Source organism: Gopherus evgoodei, chromosome 4 (genome assembly GCF_007399415.2).
Source record: "Gopherus evgoodei ecotype Sinaloan lineage chromosome 4, rGopEvg1_v1.p, whole genome shotgun sequence".
NCBI lineage: Eukaryota > Metazoa > Chordata > Testudines > Testudinidae > Gopherus > Gopherus evgoodei.
Window position 1 is genome coordinate 70,938,135 of NC_044325.1, and position 24,340 is coordinate 70,962,474.

The following is a 24,340-nucleotide window of genomic DNA, read 5'->3' on the forward strand; positions in this document are numbered from 1 at the left end:
TGTGAAAGTATGGGTGTGTGAGAAATTCCTTCTCCATGTAGTGCCCCAGAGGGGCAAATGGGCCACTGAGACGGTGTGCAGTGTCTGGAATACCGTGGTCAGGAGGAGTTTGGACGAATTCTCTTTCCAGAGAGACATTCTCCGCTGCTGGGTTTAGTGCAGTGTGGGGGTCCAGCCTTAAATGAGAACGCTCGCCTTCAATGTAGCATGTTGCCAACATGTTCCCCACGAACACAGACTACAGAAGGGAAATGGTGATTTTCCAAAGTTATTCCTCTCTGTCTAACCTGAACAGAATTTCATTAGCCAAAGAAAAGGCCCTTCTCTGGCCTTCAGGCTTACTTCCTGCCAAATTTCAAAGACCTGCTGCACACCATCTCAGAAATGTCACAGGAATTCTTTATAATGGAAGGTGTTAAGCAATCTAAAACCGGGGGAGCTGGCAGCCATCTCTACAAGATAAAGGGTGCACACACATTTCCACTGGCTTTTTTATGTATCTGAAACCTTAACAGAATTCCTATGTATTTCTTGCCTCATCCCCCTCCAAAATGGTTTAACTCTTGTTCCTAGAAGTGTGAACAGTGCACGGAGCTCCGTGTTGATGAGATACTTACAGCATTGTGCCAAGCAATGGAGGGAAATAAAATCAATCTAGGTAATCGCAATTTCAAGCTTCCCAAGGGGATATTACAGCCCTGGGTGAGTAAAAGCTATTTAGAAAGCTACGCCCAACCCCTTTTGCACGGCTTGCTTTTAAGATTCTCTTATTAGGGTAAGAACAGGTTTTGAACCCAGCCTACTGGTGCGAGGGGATACAGTCAGATATTTAGGTTTACACAGCTCTTCAGAGAGACTGTTCTCAGCAGGGGGGGTGGGGGCCGTGGGGGGAAGAAGAGGGAAGAATCACAAGGTAAAAAAGCCAAGCATTTGAGTATCATTGAAATCAGCCCAGCAGGAGAGAATTGCCATCTCCAGATTGATGGGCAGGTTTAATCTATGTATCAGGATTTCTACTAAGGTAGTTCTAAAGGTGTCAGGCATTTTTATTCATTGTCAATCTAAATGCAAGACAAATAGGATGTTTGGTTGTCAAAAGTGACAAAAATCTTTCCTTGCTTTATATCACATTGCCCCTTCTCAATAACCAATGGGACACAGAAAACTGCTGCTAACCCCATGTTATCAGTAGATGTTCTCAAGAGAACTCTGCTCTCCTTAGAAGGGAACTAACCACTTTCATGTCCAAGTTGCAATGTTCTTTGAATACATTTTTAATGGCCCTTTAAATAGTTGTAAACAGGACAAAAAAGAGTAGGAAACCTTCTATCATGTGGACGAGAAAAGCTACCACAAAATGAGCCTCCTAGACCCCTATCCCCAGCAAGACAGCTATTGTCTTCTCCATTTACTTCTTTCCACCAAACTCATAGCCAGACATCCTTCCAGCTAAGAGGGGCTAGATGTGGCTTCCTCTGGAGCTGATCAAAGATTGGTAACCACACTACCTGACTTTACACAAACGTTATATAGGTGTTCCTTGGCCTTTGCTAGCCTGGGAACATGCTCAAGTTCTGAACTCTGATCAAAGATGGTGCAGTAGAGAGTTTCTGATTACGTGAGCTGTAAAACATAAGCCCAGACCATGTGTGGTCATTAAAGATCCCATGGCACTTTCTGTTATGGTGGGATACCTACTACAGCTGCCCTGTTCCACTCCACAGTGTCCTCTCAGCAGGGGGTGAGGCAATTCGTCCTTATTTTTAGGAGCCCCGTCATGATGAAGCATGATTTATATGTAATAGAAGAGAGATTATAGCTATGACTGGCAATTAGAGAATTTCATAACTTCCTCCCCAGCAGGGTATTCAGTCTGGTTAGTGGGCCCTGGTGTTGTCCCTTAGTGAAGGAATAAAGCATTAAAAACCTAGTTACTCCATATAGGAGTACTACACACACAGTTTCTCTTTATTTTGCTATGAAATGTAGATCATCCAACGAAGTGGCAAAGTCACATTACAACACAGCCCATCAGAAACAATCCAAGAAACCTATAGAAGCACACTGGATAGCAAAACATAGCCAGACTTCCACAACAGAAGAATGACTCCCAAAAGATTGGATTCTCCAATGCCCTTAGATACCAAAGAATAAATAGAGAAAAGCAGAGTCTATTACAACGTGGATTTACATAAAGTATAGGTTTTAGGATCATAACCAAAAACTAATATGAGTACTTGAACCTGACAGAAATAAACCTCCACAATTAGCCACTCAGTCACAATACAAACAGATATGGAATCTTCTGTGACAATGAAGGAGTGTAGCACAATCCACTTACACGCAGGATGAAAGAACAAACTGAACACTTAAATCCACATAACTAGATGAAGGCTAATTTTAGCAGCTTGTCACAGGATTATAAAACCCATAGGCATTTATCTTCTTATTGCCCAATAGTGACGCCATAAGTGATGCTAGAAAGGCACCAAGGTCAAGTCGTATGTTCCTTTCACAATGTGTATTAGGAAAATTTATACATGCTTAACCTAAAGTTTCCTTTCCTCAGCTGGCCAGATCCATAAGATCCTATAGCCTGCTTGTTGCAGCAGTGGGTATAGAACTCAATTCCATCAGTCACTGGCTCAGAGACACAATTCTGCTGCCAATTTAGCATTTACACAGCTATGGTGAAAACTGTGTCCCCTTCTAACCAAATACATTCTTATGAGCATAGCATGAATGACTAATTATGCCTCCTGAAGTGCATATGCAATGTGTTATTCCCTTATCTACCAAACCACAACCCTTATCTCACCTAGGTTGGCTTGTGCACAGTTTACGAGAAAGGAAATTTTGAGCTAAGCACAGTTACATTTTCCTGTGCTTCAGCACAGCAAAGCTCACAGATGATTATCCGCAGTTTGTAAACTGGGAAGGAAAACGGTTTAGCCCAGGGTGGCAAACTACAGCCCACGGGCTGGATCCGGCCCCTCAGGGCGCTGGATCTGGCCTGTGGGATTGCCACAACCGTGGCACTGCAGGCCCCGCGCTGCTCCCAGAAGCGGCTGGCACCACGTCTCTGTGGCCCTGGTGGTGGTGGAGGGTGCAGCTCCATGCGCTGCCCTCGCCTCCAGGCACCTCCCCTCATAGCTCCCATTGGCCAGGAATGGGGAACGGCAGCCCTCTGCCTCCCCTCCCCCAGGGGCTGCAGGGACATGGTACCGGCCGCTTCCAGGAGCCTGCCCTGGCCCTAGTGTGCGCCACTGCCACCCCGGAGCCGCTCCAGGTAAGCAGCACCGGGCTGAAGCCTGAACCCCTCCTCCACCCTGCACCCCAACCCCCTGCCCTGATCTCCCCCACACTCTGCACCCTTCCTGCACCCCAATCCCCTGCCCTGAGCCCCCCCATACACTCTGTACCCCTCCTCTGCCCCAACCCCTTGCCCTGAGCCCCTTTCTGCACACTGCACTCACATCCCACACTCCCTCCCGCACCCCAACCCCCTGACTCAGCCCTGCATGCAGTTTCCCCTCCCAGATGTGGCCCTTGGGACAAAAAGTTTGCCCACCCCTGGTTTAGCCTAATCGAAATCACTAGTCACCTGGACCAGGCCCAACTCCCATTGACTTCTATGAGAAGGGATGCCATGTAGGCAGAGCAGGAGGAGGCACCTCCCTCCCTCCCATGGACAGAGATTAGGGGAACATGGGGCAGTATGCCCTCCCCATACTTCCATTTGGCCCTGTTCCCTCCCCGAGCACAGCTATGCAGGGCCGGCCCTGTACCCAGGCACAGAGGAATGTTCAGGCAGGCAAACAGCGATGCCAGGACCTTGCTGCATCCAGATCAGTTTCCCCACGTGGGCTGGGTAATGGCCACTGTGCCCTTCTGACTCTAGTAGCTGTAGTCCTTGGTGCCTGTGAACCACTGGGTTCCAGTGGCTACGGTGACAGCGTAGGACGGCATGGCCCTGCCTGGCAAGCACACAGTCACAAGAAGTAGAGCTGCCCCCACTGTGCCAACTAGAGACTTAGCACACAGCCGGACTCTTCTGCAGCAGCAGCATCATCCCCTCTGACACAACCCCTCCCTGCACCCTGAGCTACATCCCTCCCGGCACACAACCTATTGCTACCCCCTGCCTGCACCCTGAGCTACACCCCTCCTGGCACACAACCCCTAGCTTTCAAATCAGTTTTGAAGAACTTATGAAGGAACGCATGAGGGACCAGGTGCCTGCTTTACAGATGTTTTAAGATGTGTATGCCTCCACTCAAGAGGCTGGGACTATGGCGTGATGACAAAAGCTGACAAACTTTTTTCCTTGCATGGCCTATATGGTGAAGGTGCTAAAGATGTTGTTCCTTTTCAGCCAGGTGACAGAGCACAAATAATGAGTATGATCTATTGAATGCTTCATGTTTGTTTAGAAAATATATTTTATCACTGGTGGACATCCCAAGCCTACTGTAGCTTTTCCATTGGCCATGATGGCTTGAGACAGGAAGATTGTAGTGTTACCTCCTCTCCTGATTTAGAGGATCTGCAACTGACTTGAGACAAACCCTGAATTTGCCCTCAAGAACTGTCTTTATCAGCACGACAAATACAGTAGTGCTGCTTTACAAGAAATAGCTAGTCCTGTGTATTCATAGAACCATAGGACTGGAAGGGACTTCGAGAGGTCATCTAGTCCTGTTCCCTGCACTCATGGCAGGACCAAGTATTATCCAGACCTCTGGTATTATTATTCTGGTAAAGTCTGCTGAGTACATGTCTCATGCTAACCCATTTGCTTAATCTGGTGGGCAGCCATTTCTTTACAAAGGAGGAGAGTCTACCACCCAGCTGTACTAGGGGTCATGTCTGTTTCGTGATGTGAACGGATTTCTTGGAAAAATCACCTCTGGAGCAGTTTCTCCTTGATCCATTTTATTTTCTTCTTCTGTACTGGCTCTTTTACTGTAAGTGCTTCTGGAATAGTCTCTAGAGGGATGTTTACCCTTGCAATATAGTTACTATTCCCTTTTACACCTCCCGGAACATGGTAGGGTTTAGCTGGGGTCCCCCGCCCAGGTCTTAGTCACTATTTTTGCCCATCTGCTCTCCTGAGTTTTCCTCCAGCATATTTTGATGTAGCCAGGAGCAGCTCTGCCTGGATCTCTGCTTTCCAGAAACATGGCCACTTATGCTTATGTTACGGGCCACAGCCCCTGGGGCTTTTTGACCTTCATAAAAAAAGGAAGCAGGACAATGAATCTGTCCATATCAGGTCACCAGATTGAAGCAGGATGCTGTGGAAGCCTACAGTGGTCTTCAGTAATGTTTCTGAAAGTCCCCAAGTACCCTAGCATTTTTGAAAATTTCACCTCTCCTCTAAGCTAGACACATTTGAGAGAAGTTTCACGCCATTGTTAACACCGGTTCAGCTAGACCAGAGCTTCTCAACCCACCGCCCACATGCAGACCGATTAGCACACAGCTGCGACCCAGGTGCATAAAAAAAATTCAAAATTTGCCACCCTAGTCTGACAGGGGGCAGGGCCGGCTGAGGGGGAGACAGCGTAAGGCAGCCTGCAGGCGCACTCCTGCCAGCATGGGGCTGGTGAATACTGCAGGGGGACAGGAGGTGGGAAGAGTGGGTCTCTGGGGAGCTTTAGGGGGGCTCTGGGCAGTGAGGAGATGGGGAGCACTGAGACTAGGGGTTTGCAGGGGTGCTGCAGCACCCCCAAATTTTAGGTGGAGAATCACTCTTGGCCAGACCCTGCACATCTGGGGTCTGGGTCTGGCTGCTGGCTACCCAGTCCTGCACGATGGGGTCTGGCTGGCAGGGTCCAGCCCTGTGCTGCAGGGTCCCTAGTTTGGCTGCCCGGCTCCACTCTTTGCCCCCTCTATGGAGGGGTCTCTGGGTGGGGGGGTTCGGGGAGTGCTGTGGTTCTCAACATGCAGGATAAACAGGTTGAGGACCACCGAGTTAAACCCTTAGTTCAGAGCCCAAGCAGAGAGGCTGCCATGCCAATTGATATGGTGCTGAAAAAAGTGTCTGCAGCCAGCAGGGACCCTGATACGGCTCTCACGAGTTGAGTGGCAAAAATCAGAATTCTGTGCCTATGTATTTTACGTAGGAGCTTTTTCAAAAAGTAGAAATTCTAGGCTCTGGAAGATTTCCCAAAAGGTACCAGCCAGATGGTTAGCAAGTGACTGATATGTTTAGAGATCCTGCCCCCGGTTCAGCTGCTGGAAGAAGGAGCATGTGTCTTTTCTCTCTCCTCCACAGTTCTGTCTATAAGGGGGGCAGGTCTCTACTCTTACACCCCTTCCCTCGCCTCCTGGTTCTTTTGTGAGTGTAGTTGGGAGCAGGTAAGACAACAAGAGGACTATGCTAGCTTACCCCTACCTCAGCTTCCTTTTAGGGTCCCTACTCCTTACTGAACATATTCCAGTGCCTGCCTCTGGTACCCAGCGATTTCCAAAGCAGAGCAGCATAAACTTCACATGATCATTGAACAGTGTCACTACTGCCTTTAGGGTTCTGAAGAGCAGCAGGGAAATCAACCAGAACATTGATTTCACTCTGTGCTGCTTGGCAAAGCTATGAGCAGCAGCAAAAACACCAGAGATGTCTCCCTGAGTCTGCAGTCAGACAACATGGTATTAGTTTATATTTGATATGACATTTGAAAAGATCTCATAAGGGCTAGATTTTTTTTTATTTTAAATTCTGCAGAAATTGATGGCCTAGACCCCCACATTCACAAGGGAAAGCTCCCCACTCAGCACTAAAATATGCTCTAGGATCACAATAACAAGGGAACCTAAAGCACTGGTACAGGATGAATGAATGCAAATGCCATTTTCAGCACTGAAAGCTTTTATTACATAACCCTTCCCAGCTGGTCACCAGGAAATCCATTGTCTAGCCTAGCTCCTTTTCTCATGAGAACATCACGTGCCCAAAGGGTTTGGCTAGTCAGCTGTTACTGTCTTGGTAAAGATATACACTCCAATTACTGTATCCCTATGCCTTTAAAGGGTTCCTCTGGTCAAAGCCTTCTGCTATACCACTGACTGGAAACATGTCTGTGGGAAGGCCAGCACTGCAGCTATCACCAATTCAGCCATATGAAACAGTGATTACACAACAAAAATTCCAAAAATCTTGTAGTCAGGACTCAGCTTAAACAATACAGGGCCTTCCATAACCCACACATTTCCTTCCTTCCTCGGGCAACACTTGTGTTTGATTACAAAATTCTTTCGCAGAGAGGGAGATGAGTGAAGAAGACCAGACATCATCTGTCCTCAGTGTTAAAAAATTGCATGTCTCACTCCACACCCCCATCAACCCACAAAAAGCAAAGCAAAGCAAAGCTGCCGTCTCAGGAATTCCTCCATCAGGAAGCGGTTTGACTGAGTAGGGAGCTGTGTCTGAAATCAGCAGCCCTCTTTATGCCAGCTGTACTAAACTAATACACTCCCCATTGCCTCATGGGAAACTATTCCCCATGCTTCTGGCTTGCAGGGAAATGGCACCCAGATTGGCCCCCATCACCTTCCCATCCACCTGACTCAAAGCAATGACAAGGGATAGGGCTAGGGATGCATGAATTGTTAGGCATAGAAATGGCCACTACAGCAGGTCACATATAGTCCCGTGCCTGGTTTTTAGGGTCCTATTAGCTTGAAACTCCCAGGAATAGGTGTTTGCTCAGCTGTGCCCTTCTAGCTTTTAGTGTGGTGGCCTCCTACTACAGCTCGTTTTGGGGGATGGGTGGGGGATGCAAGTCAGCTCTGTTGTTCTTACTATTACAAATACCTAGATTAGTGTCCAGTATTAGATTAGGAAATGGCTCATTAAGTATTCAAAAGAGAACTATGATTGTTAGTATAGGACCACTACATAAGCAAAGCGTCACCTAGTTTAGACTCACGAGTATCTCCAGATGTCAGGGGTAAGAGTTAGACACCAACTACCTGACTTTTGGGTGGTGTACATGTTGGCACCCAACATTTTAAACACCTTTTTGGCTGATGTGATTACAGCCCAACATGCAAAGGGTTCCAGTACTGATATAAGAACACAGGTTTGGGGTGGTCGTAAATTGTACTGTCCTGCAACCCTCAACACACATAGCTGTCTCCAACGAAATGCAGTCTCTGGCTAGAAAGAAGAAAATATACTGTATATTCTCCTTCATTCCCCCTTACGATACAATCTGTTGGTTAGGTTATTTAAAAATGAATAACTAGACATTTCAGATGCCGCTGCCGACTTTCTAAGAAGTTGTTTAAACCGCATCAGCTACCTGCTCCCGATGACAGACTATTTTGTTTCCAACAACAGCAAGCTGCTTGAGCACGCTATGTAAATACTTTCAGTTGAAGCCAGAGTTCAAATGGTAGCAGTGAAATCATCTGAAGTCCAGACCTTCCTGGGATTTATTACAATAAGATTGTTTTGTGGAGTAGAGGGGTATGTGTGTGTGTGTGTGTGTGCAACATACTCTACCCATAAAACAGAGGGGCCTTTTAAAAAAAAAATCCCAAAATGTAATCTCCTTTGGACTACAATGTATTGCATGGAAGACAAAGTCCAATGGAAACCAGCTCTCTGTCCTTATTTGAGTCAGATCCTGTTCTTAGTGAAGTCAATGACAACTTAAAATCAATAGGAGCAGGACTGGAAACTTTATTGGGAAATTACAGTTTCCCTACCAAGAAAACATTTTGAAGAGGAGGCTTAATTTTTCATGCATTAATGTGGGCAAATGAGATGAAACTGAAGAAAGGAGATTTGCATATATAATCATATAGCTGTGCATTTATATAATTAGACACAAGTACTTACTCTGTGTATAGTAATGGACCCACTCTCAGACATTGCATACATGCCAAAGAATTTTTAAAGAGAAAGAAAAAAGGGAAAAAATAAAGACTAATTGCAGTTTTCCACCAATGCAGTCATCAGCTGGTGACTCAGTAGAAGCACAGAGCTAAATTAACTTAATTAACATGCTGCAACACTAGAAAAAAACCCAGTATGCTTATTAACACTCTGCCATGATTAGCCAACCATGGAGGAAGCGTGCTATTGCTACTATAAATTATGGATATTGTCTTTTCCCTTTTGAATTATTTTTTCCAGTGGTATATTACTCTGCTGAAACAAAAACCAAAAACATCAGCTTCAGCCAGTCGTAGGGCCCCAGGTTCTTGTATCTAAAGCTGAATTTTATTTCCATTCCCAAGAAGTAAAAATGTGTAACAATCACAGGCAGGTGGCTAGATGAGTTTCTGGATTGCTACAAGAACTTTATTCATTTAAAAATGAAGTTTTACAGACTATGGGGGAGATTCTGAGAGAGACAAATGGCAATTGGACACCTCGCTCACAGGACTGTCAATGGGAGGTACGTGTGCCTTTGGGAATTCCCCCTCCCGCTCCATCGTGTGGAATGGGAAGGAATAATATATTGTAAAAACAAATAAACAGCTTCCAAACCACTCCTTTTTATTAAAAGAAAAAAATCTCATACAAATGAATACTCAGGAGTTCCAGGCCTGACATAAGAGCCAGCCTGCAAAGGAAGGTCTGTATGATGAGGGATCATGTTATAATACAGCAGTGACCAAGCAGTAACATAATACTGTTTGCTCTTGCCTCTGTAAAGGAGAGCAAACAATTTTATAATCAGGTTTCCAAACTCTGTTACAACCAGGCAAAGGCATGACCGGACCATGGTTCCTGTGTGGTCAAGATACTATAATGCTAACACGTTTCCCCCCCCATAAAGTCATAACTTGCTTGATTTGACAAGACCCTAAGTCAAGCAACTGCCATGATTGTTAGACTAAGATTTCTGGGGCAGAGACTGTGCCTCTGTGTGTTTGTATAGTTCCTAGGGCCCCAACCCTGATTGAGGCCTCCACATATCATAGTAATATAAATAATAAAGCAAAAAATGGGAGGCCTTTCAGAGATGAGCTGATAATCTGGCTGTTTCACAGGCAGTTTTCAGCCACATTAATGTCTGGCAAAGGGCTTAGAGATCTTCAGAGGAATGGTACTATCACGTACAAAGATATGAAAGCCAGTAGCCTAACCACGTGATGTGCTCTGGCTCTGTGAACAAGGCAAGCTGACTGGCATCTGAGTTTCCAGCACCAGGACAGCGTAAGAGATGTGGTGGGCAGCACTGCTACAAAACTGCCAACTTCAGTTTATCACAAGAACCTGCCTTTGTCAACTGTGCATAGCCAGCCACTATGAATGGGCAGTCCCTACACAGCCCTCAAAGAGCACACAATCTCAGAGTGTCTCCTCAACCCCTTCATGGGCAAGTTTTGACCATTTCCTTTACTAGACACCTAGCCCTTACATATAGCAAAAGGAAGCTCACAGCTATTGCTACTCACTCTAGTCTAGAAGACACTTCTGAAAGAAAGCTGGTGCTTTGGACACCAAGAATCTGCTACACCGGAAAATGACCTGTAGGCAACAAGTCACCCAACTCCTTGCCCAATAGGTATTGTAAATAGTTTAGCTGCTAGAGTGGACCACATAGTCATGATAGGCATGACTAAGGCCTGAGGTAACTTTGCCTCTGAATTGCCATTACAAGAGGTGTGCTGAACTGTTTTGTGCTCTTTGCATTAGCAATATCACTGTTTTCAGCACCAGCTGAGCAGTGATAAGGGGGAAACCCATTGCCATCATCATGAACAGCAGGTTATTTTTTGAGCACAGATGAACTGGGAACTCACAGGGCCTAAAGTGTGGGGACAATTCCATGGGGAATTCCTGAGCAGGGCACTAGCCCTTCAGCAAAGTCCTGTTTCCTCCCTTCCATACTGATTTTGAACTTCAACTCCATATCTTCCTAGGGGTGTCCCCTTCCCACTCCTGTGAAGAATCCTCCACAAAACTAACTCAGAGATTACTTACACGTTAGCCACATCATTTCCTTAATCCTTTTCCAGACTGATGTTCGGTCTGAGTATAGTAACAACATAGTATTCCCTTTAACTCTAAGTATCCTCAGGGCCTAGCATCATGGACAAGGGAGCCCTGATTAGAGGAAGCTAGATGCTTGTTCAAGACAAATCTGCAGAAACAATAATGAATGCTGAAGTCTAGCAATGGAGAAAGATCAGGTGTCCACACTGATTCTTTTATATCTGTTGGCAGATTTTGATACTACTGACCATTAGGTTGAGTTGACTAGTCTAAATCCCGGCTGGAATAAGTGCTACTGTTCCACGGGCTCTGGTCTCTCTGCTTAAGGAAGCTTCAGAAACTGGTGTGGAGGCAACTGCACTTCTTCAGGATACAGTGTTCCATGGGGTCCTGACCTGTAACCACCCCTGCTTACTTGGAGGCCATAACCCGGATGACAAGCAGCCATCTTTTCTGCTGTAACCGACCCCACAATCTACTTTCCCAGAGCCCAATGGATAGGATTTGGACGAGCAGTAGGTGGCCAAGACTCAGTACAGGTAAAAGTAGTAAGGTTGGCCAGCTGAAGGAAAGCATCTTCAGAGGATGGTGGGGCTGACTGAAGGACATGTGCAATATGGATGCCTGGCTGCTCATGATTGTCAGAGGTCCAAAAGGGATCCCCCTACACAACATTTATGTTTAGTATGGTTGTAATGACCATTGCTCTCTAGTGCAGATCTCACCACAATTGTTCTGGGGTTTGTGAACTCCAGAGCTCTACCATAGTGCTACCTGTGAAGCTCACTCAAGCTTTGGCTGGTGCAGGTTGCCTGCCTGGTAATATTAAAAGCAGTGTGAAAATTATACTAGTTGGACACTTACAACATCCTTCTCTTCACTGCCGAGTGTAATTCAAATGTTGCCATTGAACCATAAAGCAAATGACCTTAGTCCTTGCTATACAAGAGTCCACCTCACTCGTCAGTTCTAATCCCAACTCTACCTCTGATTTGCTATGTGACCCTGTACAAGTTAATTAACATCTCTAGGTCTTTGTTGCTGCACCTATACAAGGAAGGTGATACCTATCTCACAGAGAGGTTGTGTGGATTAATTAACATATGTAGTGTATTAAGTATTTTAGGGCACCGGAGTTCAGAGAGAAACCAAATGAACCCTTCATACTTGTGCACGAGAAAGCTCTTAAGACTGATCACAGAATTTTCTCATTTACTAATGGCCTTTTACAGAGAGTTTGAGTCAAATCATTTTTCATCCCTTCTGCAACTGCAGCTATTGGCTACGCTGACTCAGCCTACATGAAAAATACTAATTTGGAAATTGTCTGGGCCAGTTGTAGCAATGGCATTTACAATATGGAGTTCGTTCGTAGTCTGCTCAAGTGTCTTCATTTTCCATCTACCCTGAAATGCCATCCAGAGAAGTCAAAGCCCCAATTATAAAAATTTCTTTCTGCAGCTAGTTTAATGACAACTTCCATGGGAGGAGTCGAACAGAGTAAGCCCAGCAACACTTACCAGAAGTGGGGAAACCTTATTCATTCAGATCATCTACTTATATCCTGATCTTTGTCTTAAGTTGTCAGTCTTGCAATTACTACGCGCTAACAGCTGGGTAGATTTCTTTCCTTTATTTATTTAAAAAAAAACTGCAATGAAAGCTCCATGGGATGGCTGCGACTAGCCCGGGTCTGCTCACTTGAGCTTGCAGTGCTATAAAACTGCAGGGTAGGTGTTTGGACCTGGGTGCTGAAGCTCAGTGAAGGTCTCAGAACCCAGGTTCTATCTAAGCCTGAATGCCTACACTGCTATTTTTACCCCTGCAAGCCCGAGTCAATTGACCCAGGCTCAGACGCCGTGCAGTGGATTTTTTATCACCATGTAGACATAGCCAAAGAACATCCCACTACGGTAATCAATTGGTGGAGCAAGAGGCTGAGAAGTGACTGACAAAGGTTAAGAAATCAAAGGAGAGTATGCTGCTACTGCTTTGTCTTATAAACCACAATAGATTCTCTACCTCACCAGCGATGTAGGCGAGTCTGCTGTTGGACCAAACTGCACTAGTGGTACATAAAAGAAGCCCTATTTCTAGCCATTTCTTGTAAAAACTATAACTACATACATAAAATACGCTCTCCGTTAGTCTATATTTTCCTTTACATTGTTTTTTTATTTGTTTTTCCAGTGCCTACTCGTGACTCTAAGCAGTTCAAATAACTAAGAACAAACAATATTTCAGACAAGATGTAACACCTGCAACCACTGCCTGTCATGAACATGAAACCCCTGGTGACCTTCCAGCCCCTCAGCTCATCCAAGTGAGTGCCCAGGTGGTTAACAAATCCTTACTGTGGCAGACCAAGGTAGGTGAGTGTTCCAAAATCAAATACTTCTCAGAGTGAGTCAGGTCAGCATCCTCCTCCATTTCAGTGGGGCACCTCTCAGCTGACCAAAATTATGCTATCACTACAGTGGGAGACAGGAAGTCACCCTGGTAACAATGTAAGTGTTTTAGGTTATAACCGATCTTTTGGATTCCACCTGGAAGCTGGAAGTCAGCCGGTGGTGTAATGGGAGGTATTGCTTTTAGCTGTTTTGAAAAACCGTAAAATACCTTGATAGAGACTGGCAGAGAAAAACTGGGGAAAAAAAAAAAAAAGGCAGAGTAAATTGAGGTTCATTTACCAGTTACAGGCAAGCTAGTATTGGAGTGCCTTAGGTCCAAATTACGGGGTAACAGTGGGAGATTATAGAGCACTAGTTTTGTGTGTGGCATTCTACTCATTAAGCAGGCAACCACATTTTGTGCTATCTTGAGATCATTTGGAAATTCAATACAGAGCTCCAGGTAGATCAAATTACATCTAATCTAATCTTGAACGGACAAAAGAAACTGTAAGGTTCACACCTGAAAGAAATGGTTAGGCAATCAGCTACTGCCTGAGCAACCAAGAGCAGTTCTGGATCTAACAACCACCTCAAATTGCAAACCTGTGGGGGCAGGCCATAGTTTCTTTCCCTCACCTCCAGGGTGGCAATAACATGGGAGACTTTTAGTGACATCTCCCATCCTACCAACATTACCTCAGTCTTGTCAGAAATGATCCTTAAGCAGTTAATCTCACACACGTTTGGTCACTCGTTCTACTTGGCATCTTGTCATTATTACCGGAGTTATGTCTTCTAGCAGTAAGTACTTTATCTCTACTAGTGTTGAGGGCAATCCTCACAGGACCAACTACTGTATGCCAAGCTGTCCCGGGGAATACAAAAGGAATATGACATACAATTGATATTGTGCTCTAGTGCAGGGGTTCTCAGACTTTTGTACTGGTGACCCCTTTCACACGGCAAGCCTCTGAGTGCGACTCCCCTTATACGTTAAAAACACTTTTTTGTGTGTTTAACACCATTATAAATGCTGGAGGCAAAGCGAGGTTTGGGGTGGAGGCTGACAGCTTGCAACCCCCCACGTAATAACCTCATGGCCCCTTGAGGGGTCCTGACCCCCAGTTTGAGAACCCTCCTCTAGTGTCTTATGCCAGTTTTCCCAGTGGACAAAATATTGCATAATGACCCAAGCCTCTAAACTACTCTAAGAAATTAAGGTTCATGACTAATGTATTTTTAACATGAAAAATAAGACCATTTCTGAAACAAAAATAAAAGGTAAACGATCTTCCACTATTTCTGCTCAAAATTCAACCTGCATCATTCAAATCCTAATCTTTCTGTTGAATTTTTTTTTTTTCCAAATGTAACAGTGTGGCTATATGCAGAAGCACTGAAGGGCTCAAATCTGGATGGGGAGGAACAAAGATCGTCAACATGGAATATTTCAGTTCTTCATGTGAGATCAGCGACTCTAACACTGGCATACTTGAGGTCTTTAAACCATGATTTGAGGACTTCAGTAACTCAGACGTAGGTTAGAGGTTTGTTACAGGAGTGGGTGGGTGAGATTCTGTGGCCTGCATTGTGCAGGAGGTCGGCCTAGATGATCATAATGGTTCCTTCTGACCTTAAAGTCTATGAGTCTATACTTGATCACTGAATACTGAGTACCAGTCTGGGTGGATAGATCACGTACCAAATCTCTGGACACGGAGCTTAATTCCACAATGAGAACACTAACTGGAACATTAAAATCAACAGCCACTCAACAGTTGTCCAGTCTGGTGCACACACCCCTCCACCCAAAATCTGGGGAGGGAGGGAGACATCCTCCGCCACCCTCATGAGTTCAATCAAATCATGGCCACCTTGAACATATCAATTCATGAGGACCTCCATAATTTTATGAAGACATGCCTGAAATCTTGTAAGCCTTTCTGGGATCAGGCTAAAGCTCTTAAAGCATCCTCATTCAATCCTGAGGCACAACAGAAATGACAATGCTCACATCCCACATAAACACCTGATTGCTGATCCCACAGAAGAACTTGCAGGCTTCAACCTACCCCAGAAACAATGGTCCATGTTGAACTGTTTTAGAACATCACACTGCAGATGCTTCCATGGTTTTATAACTTTGAAGATGAAAGAATGCACAATGTGACTGTGGACACCTGTTGCAAATGATGGACCACCTTGCAAATTGTGCCCACTTCTATTGTTTCCTGGAGGCATCTCAGATTTTTACCAAGCCACTTCAGAACCTGTTCACTAGCTCACTCATCAGGACTTCGTTATCTAAACATTGCTAATAACCCCCTTGCCATATAAAAGAAGGATATGAGGTCACTTTGGGATCCAGAAGGATACCTATAACATGTTCATCGTGCTGGGTCATGAACTCGCTAACAAGCTGTGAATTTATTAGCTTGCTGGCACAGAAGCATATTTTATATTTTTGCCTTGTTCAAATAAAAAAGCTCTACAGATCTACCTATTATATGTACATATATGGGCATTTTGGGTGTGCATTCCTACCGGATAGTGGGAAGACCAGGACAATTACCATGATTGTTTTCCTTGCTTCTTTTTTTAAAAAGTGACTCATTCTACATTAAGTTGTTTTTGAGGTAAGTAAATGTACATGTGAAAAGGCCAAATTTTGCAAAATCTTAGCACACTGCTGGTCGTTAACCCCAAGCTATACCACCAGTTTCAAGACCCTGGCTGGCAGTAAAAGTAACCTCGAAGTATAGGGTGGAAAAATATTTTATTGTTCTTTAAGACTTTACTTGCTCTTGGACATGTTCATTGTAAGTATTGGTTTGAGCCAAAGATAAGAAAGTCAAAATACCTAATTGCAAAGTACATAATAAAAAGGTTGGAGGTGATGTGACCTGCAGGAAGAGATAAACTTGTCTGTAATCATATCTAAGTTTCAAGAAACAGCGACAAGAGATGGACTGCCATGCCTTTTATTCATTAGGAAGAGGGATTTTATTAAAAAACAAAAAACAAAAACACACACTGTGGCATACTATTTTCAAAACAAAATCCACAGAAAACTAGAACCCTGCAAGAATCCTAAGCTTCAGTTTTCATCTACCCTACCTTAATGCTTTTACACAAGAAGAAATACAAGCACGTGCTGCATGTCAAATATTTATTATCTTTAGCACCTTTGGAAATGCAGGTATTTGTTTTAAATCAAATTAGATACCAAAATATATTAACAATTTCTGCCAGTTGCCACTGTTTGCCTGCTCCTGCTCTTTTCCTGTGGCTTTTGGAGTGTGGCTGGCACAATGAATCCTGTGCTGGTCAGAACTTAAACCAGTGTAAATGGCTATGAAGCTCGGACAAATTACACCAGGTGAGAATCTGTTGGTTGGTGTTTCAGTGGATTAGTCCTATTCCTGAGAGACTGAAATCACAACATTAATAATTTCACTGGCACAATGGACTTAACACCTGAGTTTAATTTGGCCACCTAAGTGTTTTATGCCTCTCCCCACCCCGAAAATGGGAAGTGTAACTGTAAAATGATTCCTCTCTTTTGTTATTCCTGTTTATGTTGGCTTTTCCTGTTCTGGGACTCACCCAAAGCTTTCATTTGCATAATCAGAACTTCATCAGAGAAAAGAGTGAGCATGGCTGGATTACCACCTGTCAATGCTACGACCTAGGTTTAACATGATACAGGGCATCCATTGTACAAGGTCAAGAGTTGGTTTTATACCCTAGCTGTAATATTTCACTACATTTTGTTAGATGCTTAACATCATATCTTTCTCTGCCAGAGTCTCTTGTTTGTCCCTTGTTTATGTCTTTATTTGTGCATTGGTTGATTTGCATTGGTCACATAAGTACAGTTCTAAATAACAGAGCAAGGTCATCATTCTGGGCAATGTATAACTAATACTGAGAGACTGATCTGGAAAGATGCTGAACCCCCTCTGCTGTGATCAGCTTCAAACGGGAGTTGCAGGTGGCCAGTACTATCGGAGTCATGTGATTATTTTCAAGGACATCTGAGCATGAAAGATGCCTTCATAAAAATCTGATTCTATGGTATTCTGAGAACGGAGGGAAGGGGGTGGTGAGGGAGGGAGGAGAGAGAGATGGAGACTTTTAAGAGAGAATGTTATTTTTAAAAAGGAAATGTTTTTTTTTCCAGCTTGGCCATTTCCTAGAACATGGTAATTCCCTCCCACTCCCCAGTCAGCACACACACACGAACACATCTCCATACCGCAGCCACTGACTTTCACTCAAGCAGACAATAGATTTCATAATCTCCTCTGACTTAAATTTTTAGCAACAGCAGCCAGAAGTTTGAGAGAAATGACAAATTCTAATTATGCAAATGAAATTACAGCTAACTTCCAAAAATGTGTAAAGGAAAAAAAAAGCAATCTATAAAAACTGCTCATGCATAGAACATTTCAGATGTTCTCTGGGAAAGAAACAGTCAGCATCACTATGCCTGAATTTCAAAGGAAATACTCCCCAAACATTGTGTGTGTACATTTCCCTGATGTGTATAAGGGAAGTCCCTAGTTACCACCAGCTTTAATGCTAGTTCAACAGAACTGCTGATAACACCAGTGGGAGCCTTTATGTAGATTAGCTCCAGCAGCTGGACCTATTTGACCATCATGTCAGTTAAGTCAAGTCCAACTGACAGTGATAAAAATGGGTCCAACTCTGGAGCCTTGTGCATGCTAGTACTCTCACTTATTACCACAAGATCCACTAAACAGGCATTGAAACTGTAAAGCTTCCGACACCATACCCAGTAAAATGGTCTCCATTAGAGAAGACTTTTTTAAAAGAGAGACTGTATACTATGTTCCCTTGTCGTTTCCTAGCCACCACCAGCCACATGCCACAGCAATGCACCCTGGGCCATGGTAGAGCTAGTGATGTATGTTGCCTGTAACCACTGAAGTTGGGTCTAGACCCACTAGATTATTTATTCAGGTTCATCTCCATCTCCCTGCTTGTACTCCCTGCCTATCCAGAACTAGATACATTCAGGGAGGATAGGTCCATCAATGGCTATAAGCCAGGGCTGGGACAGGGATAGTGTCCCGAGCCTCTGTTTGCCAGAAGCTGGGAATGAGCGACAGGTGATGGATCACTTGATGATTACCTGTTCTGTTCATTCCCTCTGGGGCACCTGGCATTGGCCACTGTCAGAAGACAGGATACTGTGATACATGGACCTTTGGTCTGACCCAGTATAGTCGTTCTTATGTTCTCACTGCAGTCTCTATTTCGCTCCTAGCTGCAACATCCATCAGATGGGTTCATTAGCAATGCCCAACACACCTCATATCAGTTTCATGAGAGAAGGATGAAGGTTTTTCTAGTGCTTTCCAAAACATTTTGCTCTGCTCAACACATTTTAGATTCTCATTCCAATTACTGCAACTTCTCATGCTCTGAAAGTGCAAGGCACAAAGAACCAGGTTATAAATAGTGGAATGACTGCTCTCCAGGGAAATGCACCTGGAAACATTATAGAATACTTATACAATTTCTTTGAGAATAGCATTTAAATAGCATGATAGATAGCTATCTCACAGCTAATGAGACCAGAGACTATTTCTGAAAGAGGGTTAGCACTATGCACGATCACTGATGAGATTAACCTCCTGACATTAAGCCACTGTTCCAGAGAAAACCTATGAGAACATTTATCATACCAACCTTTGTAACTAATCCTTTTTATCACTCCTATAAACCTTATTTCAGAGAATAGGTACATATAATCTGAAAGATTAACTGGTTTTATTGAGGCAGCTATGCAAATCGAGGTACAAAGCTCCAATGCCCAAAGTTACTACTTAAACCTATAGAGATGGGTCAAGTTCATTGGGAATATGTGGTGTATCAAACATGAACTGACCAGTATAAGAAACTAGGAGATATGCAGGTCAACAACAGACAGTTCATTCATTTGGTACCAAAATCACCATGACCTAAAAGGGACATGGGCAGCATCTTCTCTCTAGGAAAGGGGAACTCATCCCAATCCATTATTACCTGTACATTTCCTCTATGTGATGCTTACTCACTCTTTTGGACCATGAAAGATGATGGGTAACATTTTCAGAAGTGCCAGAATGACTTAGGAGCCTAAACCACATTTAGTTCCAATGAGACAAGATGCTTTTGCAAATTTTACTTGATGTTAATTAAATTCAGACATCACAGCTATTCCACTAAACACCTTTCCTAAACTGAAGTAGATAAAAGATAATGGTAAATGGCAGTGTGATTAATCAGACAACTTTCAATTTATGTGGCTGAGTTTAGTCAATTTAAATTAATTGAAATCTCGTAAAATTGAGACATATCAAATGATTTATTGGAATCCAATGCTATTACATTTTGTGATTCTATCAAAACAAGCACTCTGTCAAGTTTTATAATATATTTTTAGTTCTGACAAATTCTCTTCTAATAAACTCTTGTTGCTTAATACTAACAGCTTCATTACCCTCTACATGTTTAGCAATTCTCTCTCAATAAGTCTTTCTACTTTACACTGACAGGCGCTAGAAGGATGAAAAGTCTCTTATTTGAAAGTCAATACCACAATTTCTTTCCTGCATTTTGAGTCAATGCCTACTAGCCCATGATTTTTCAAATGTATTAGTAGCATAAAAGACGGTTACTCACCTTTGTAACTGTTGTTCTTCGAGATGTGTTGCTCACATCCATTCCAGTTAGGTGTGCGCGCCGCGCGTGCACGTTCGTCGGAAACTTTTTACCCTAGCAACTCCAGTGGGCCGGCAGGTCGCCCCCTGGAGTGGCGCCGCCATGGCGCCCAATATATATCCCTGCCGGCCCGCCCGCTCCTCAGTTCCTTCTTGCCGGCTACTCCGACAGTGGGGAAGGAGGGCGGGTGTGGAATGGATGTGAGCAACACATCTCGAAGAACAACAGTTACAAAGGTGAGTAACCGTCTTTTCTTCTTCGAGTGATTGCTCACATCCATTCCAGTTAGGTGACTCCCAAGCCATACCTAGGCGGTGGGGTCGGAGTGAGAAGTCGCGGCATGGAGCACTGCAGTTCCGAAGGCCGCATCCTCTCTCGACTGCTGTACCAGGGCGTAGTGGGAAGCAAAGGTGTGGACCGATGACCAGGTCGCTGCCCAACAGATTTCCTGGATGGGCACACGGGCAAGGAAAGCCAGCGACGACGCCTGCGCCCTGGTAGAATGCGCAGTCACACGGCCCGTAGGGACATGGGCCAAGTCATAACAGGTCCTGATACAGGACGTAACCCACGAGGATAACCTCTGGGAGGAGATAGGAAGCCCTTTCATACGGTCCGCTACCGCCACGAAAAGCTGGGGGGATTTGCGGAAGGGTTTGGTCCTCTCTATGTAGAACGCGAGAGCTCTACGGACATCCAGCGAGTGGAGCTGCTGCTCCCTGCCTGAGGAGTGAGGTTTTGGGAAAAAAACCGGGAGGAAAATCTCTTGGTTGACGTGGAAGGCTGAGACCACCTTGGGTAGAAAGGCAGGGTGTGGTCTAAGCTGCACCTTGTCTTTGTGGAAGACCGTGTATGGGGGGTCTACCACAAGGGCTCGGAGTTCCGACACCCGTCTAGCTGAGGTGATAGCTACTAGAAAGGCAGCCTTCCAAGAGAGGTAAAGCAGGGAGCAAGTAGCTAACGGCTCAAAGGGGGGCCCCATGAGCCGGGACAACACCAGGTTAAGATCCCAGGTTGGAGCAGGGGGACGGACGTTAGGGAATAACCGTTCCAGCCCTTTAAGGAATCTCGACACCGTCGGGTGAGAAAAAACGGAGCGACCGTCCGCACCCGGGTGAAAGGTGGAGATAGCTGCTAGATGGACTCGCAACGACGATAAGGCCAGACCTTGCTCTTTGAGGGACCAAACATAGTCTAAGATTTCGGTTACCGAAACTTCCATAGGGCGGAGATTTCTCTCTACGCACCAACAGGAGAAGCGTTTCCATTTCGCCGAATATGTGGCTCTTGTGGACGGTTTCCTGCTGCTCAAGAGCACCTCTTTCACGGGCGTGGAGCAGCGCAGCTCGGAACCAGTTAGCCACGCAGGAGCCACGCCGCTAGGTGCAGCGACTGCAGGTCTGGGTGACAGAGAGACCCGTGGTCCTGGGTAATCAGGTCCGGATGAAGGGGCAGGGGAACTGGGTCGGCTACGGCCAAGTCCAGCAGCATGGTGTACCAGTGCTGTCTGGGCCATGCCGGGGCCACCATGATCACACGAGCCCTGTCTCTGCGCACCTTCAGGAGGACCTTGTGAACCAGAGGGAACGGAGGAAATGCATAGTACAGGTGGGTCGACCACTGGATGAGGAAGGCATCCGCTATCGACCCCGGCTCCCTGCCCTGAAAGGAGCAGAACGCTTGGCACTTCCTGTTCCCCTTGGACGCAAAGAGGTCCACCCGGGGATAACCCCACCTCCGGAAAATGGAGAGAGCGACGTCCGGGCGAAGGGACCACTCATGTGACAGGAAGGATCTGCTCAATCGATCCGCCAGCGTGTTCCGTACTCCGGGAAGGAAGGAAGCCCTGAGGTGAATGGAGTGGGCTACGCAAAAGTCCCAGAGTCGTATCGCCTCGAGGCACAGGGAGGAGGACCTGGTGCCGCCCTGTTTGTTGATATAATACATGGTCGTCGTGTTGTCCGTGAACACGGCTACACAACGACCCTGAAGCTGATGACAAAACGTTTGGCAAGCAAGGCGGACCGCTCTCAACTCCCTCATGTTGATGTGTAGCCCCACCTCCTCCTGGGACCACAGGCCCTGCGTCCGCAGGGTCCCTAGGTGGGCCCCCCAGCCTAGATCTGAGGCATCCGTTGTCAGGGATACCGAGGGCTGAGACGGGTGAAAGGGAAGACCCGCACACAATACGGACTGGTCCAACCACCAGCCGAGGGAATCTAAGACCTTCTGGGGGATTGTGAGTAACATGTCTAACGGTTGCCTTGCCGGCCTGTAATGACTGATAAGCCACAGCTGGAGAGGCCTCATGCGGAGCCGAGCGTAGTCGGTCACAAAGGTGCACGCCGCCATGTGGCCTAACAGGGTTAGACATGTCCTCACTGACGTCAACGGGGCTGACCGCAAGCGTTGAACGATCGCCGCCATGGTCTGGAACCGCTGCAGAGGCAGCGAGGCCCTGCCCACAGTGGCGTCCAGGACGGCCCCGATAAATTCCACCTTCTGAGTGGGCCTCAGGGTGGACTTGTCTGTGTTTATCAAGAGGCCCAGACTCGCAAACATGCCGGTGATCACGCGGACATGGCTGGTCACCTGCTGTTCCGACGTGCCCCGAATCAACCAATCGTCCAGATAAGGGAACACGTGGACACGGTTGCGCCGAAGATGCGCCACGACAACTGCCATGCATTTTGTAAACACCCTCGGGGCCGTGGACAGGCCGAACGGGAGGACTGCAAATTGATAATGAAGAGCCCCCACAACGAAGCGGAGAAAGCGTCTGTGGCGCGGCCAAATGGCAATGTGGAAATACGCGTCCTGCATGTCGAGGGCGGCGTACCAGTCTCCCGGATCCAGGGATGGAATAATGGTCCCCAGGGATACCATGCGGAACTTCAACTTCACGAGGTATTTGTTGAGCTCTCGCAGGTCGAGGATAGGCCTGAGGCCCCCCTTGGCCTTGGGGATCAGAAAGTAGCGGGAATAAAACCCCTTGCCTTTCTCGTTTTCCGGAACCGCCTCTATAGCTCCTTTGTTGAGGAGCGTCTGCACCTCCTGCCGAAGGAATTGCTCGTGAGAGGGGTCCCTGAAGAGGGACGAGGAAGGAGGGCGGGAAGGAGGAAACGAAACAAACTGCAGGCGGTATCCCGTCTGCACCACGCTTAAGACCCAGCGGTCCGATGTTATTTGGGACCACGCCGGGAGGAAAAACGAAAGGCGGTTGGAAAACGGGGGGGAAGGATCCATAGGGGAAACTGTTACTGCGCCCTCGAGCGCACCTTCAAAATGAAGGCTTAGGACCAGGCGGGGGTTTTGAGGAGCCTTGGTTCTGCCCCCCTTGGTTCCCCGACTGCCTGCGCCTCCCGTTCCTGCCGCGGCGCCTGTAAAGGTCCTGCCGCTGGCGGAACTGGGAAAACGGCCTGCGTTGTTGTTGTTGTTGCGGCCGGAAGGGTCTACGCTGCGTCACGGGAGTGTGCATCCCGAGGGACCGCATAACGACTCGGTTATCTTTCAGACTCTTGAGTCTGGGGTCTGTTTTGTCAGAAAATAGGCCCTGGCCTTCGAAAGGAAGGTCCTGTATAGTATGCTGGAGCTCCGGCGGAAGGCCGGAAACCTGCAGCCAGGAGATGCGACGCATCGTAACACCTGACGCAAGGGTACGGGCAGCCGAGTCCGCAGCGTCCAAGGAGGCTTGCAAGGCCGTGCATGCGACCTTCTTGCCTTCGTCCAAGATGGCCGTAAACTCTTGGCGAGCATCCTGTGGCAGCAGCTCCTTAAATTTGTCCACTGCCACCCAGGAATCAAAGGCATATCTGCTCAGCAGGGCCTGCTGGTTGGAGACCCTGAGCTGCAGCGCCCCAGCCGAATACACCTTACGGCCAAGGAGGTCCATCCGCCTGGCCTCTCTTGATTTGGGGGCCGGAGCCTCCTGGCCATGACGCTCCCTATCGTTCACCGATTGAACCACCAGTGAACACGGGGTCGGGTGTACATGGAGATATTCGTATCCCCTAGAAGGGGCCATGTACTTCCTCTCGACGCCTTTTGCTGTCGGAGGGATGGAGGCCGGAGACTGCCAGATGGTGTTGGCGTTGGCCTGGATGGTTCGTATAAAGGGCAGGGCAACCCTGGTGGGAGCATCAGAAGAGATGATGGTTACAATTGGATCCTCTATCTCCGAGACCTCCTCCGCCTGCAGACTCAGATTTTGAGCCAATCGCCTGAGGAGGTCTTGGTGCGCCCTGAGATCCAG

At 46.3% G+C, this 24,340-nt stretch overlaps 1 protein-coding gene and 1 long non-coding RNA gene across 7 annotated transcripts in view; one reads left to right on the plus strand and one right to left on the minus strand.

The window, feature by feature from the left end:
- Nucleotides 1-24,340, minus strand: part of SUSD6 (sushi domain containing 6) — a 130,848-nt gene that overhangs the window by 20,388 nt on the left and 86,120 nt on the right. The gene's annotated exons all lie outside the window — the stretch shown is intronic.
- LOC115650182 overlaps nt 3,246-24,340 on the plus strand; it is a 43,955-nt gene continuing 22,860 nt past the window's right edge. Inside the window, exons 1-3 of one of the 3 annotated variants that reach the window (XR_004000031.1) lie at nt 3,246-3,289; nt 13,151-13,328; nt 14,730-14,893. This is a non-coding gene — a long non-coding RNA (uncharacterized LOC115650182). Of the gene's footprint in view, nt 3,290-13,150; nt 13,333-14,729; nt 14,917-24,340 lie in introns of those variants that run through there. The other 2 variants (XR_004000030.1, XR_004000029.1) reach the window with 2 other exon arrangements.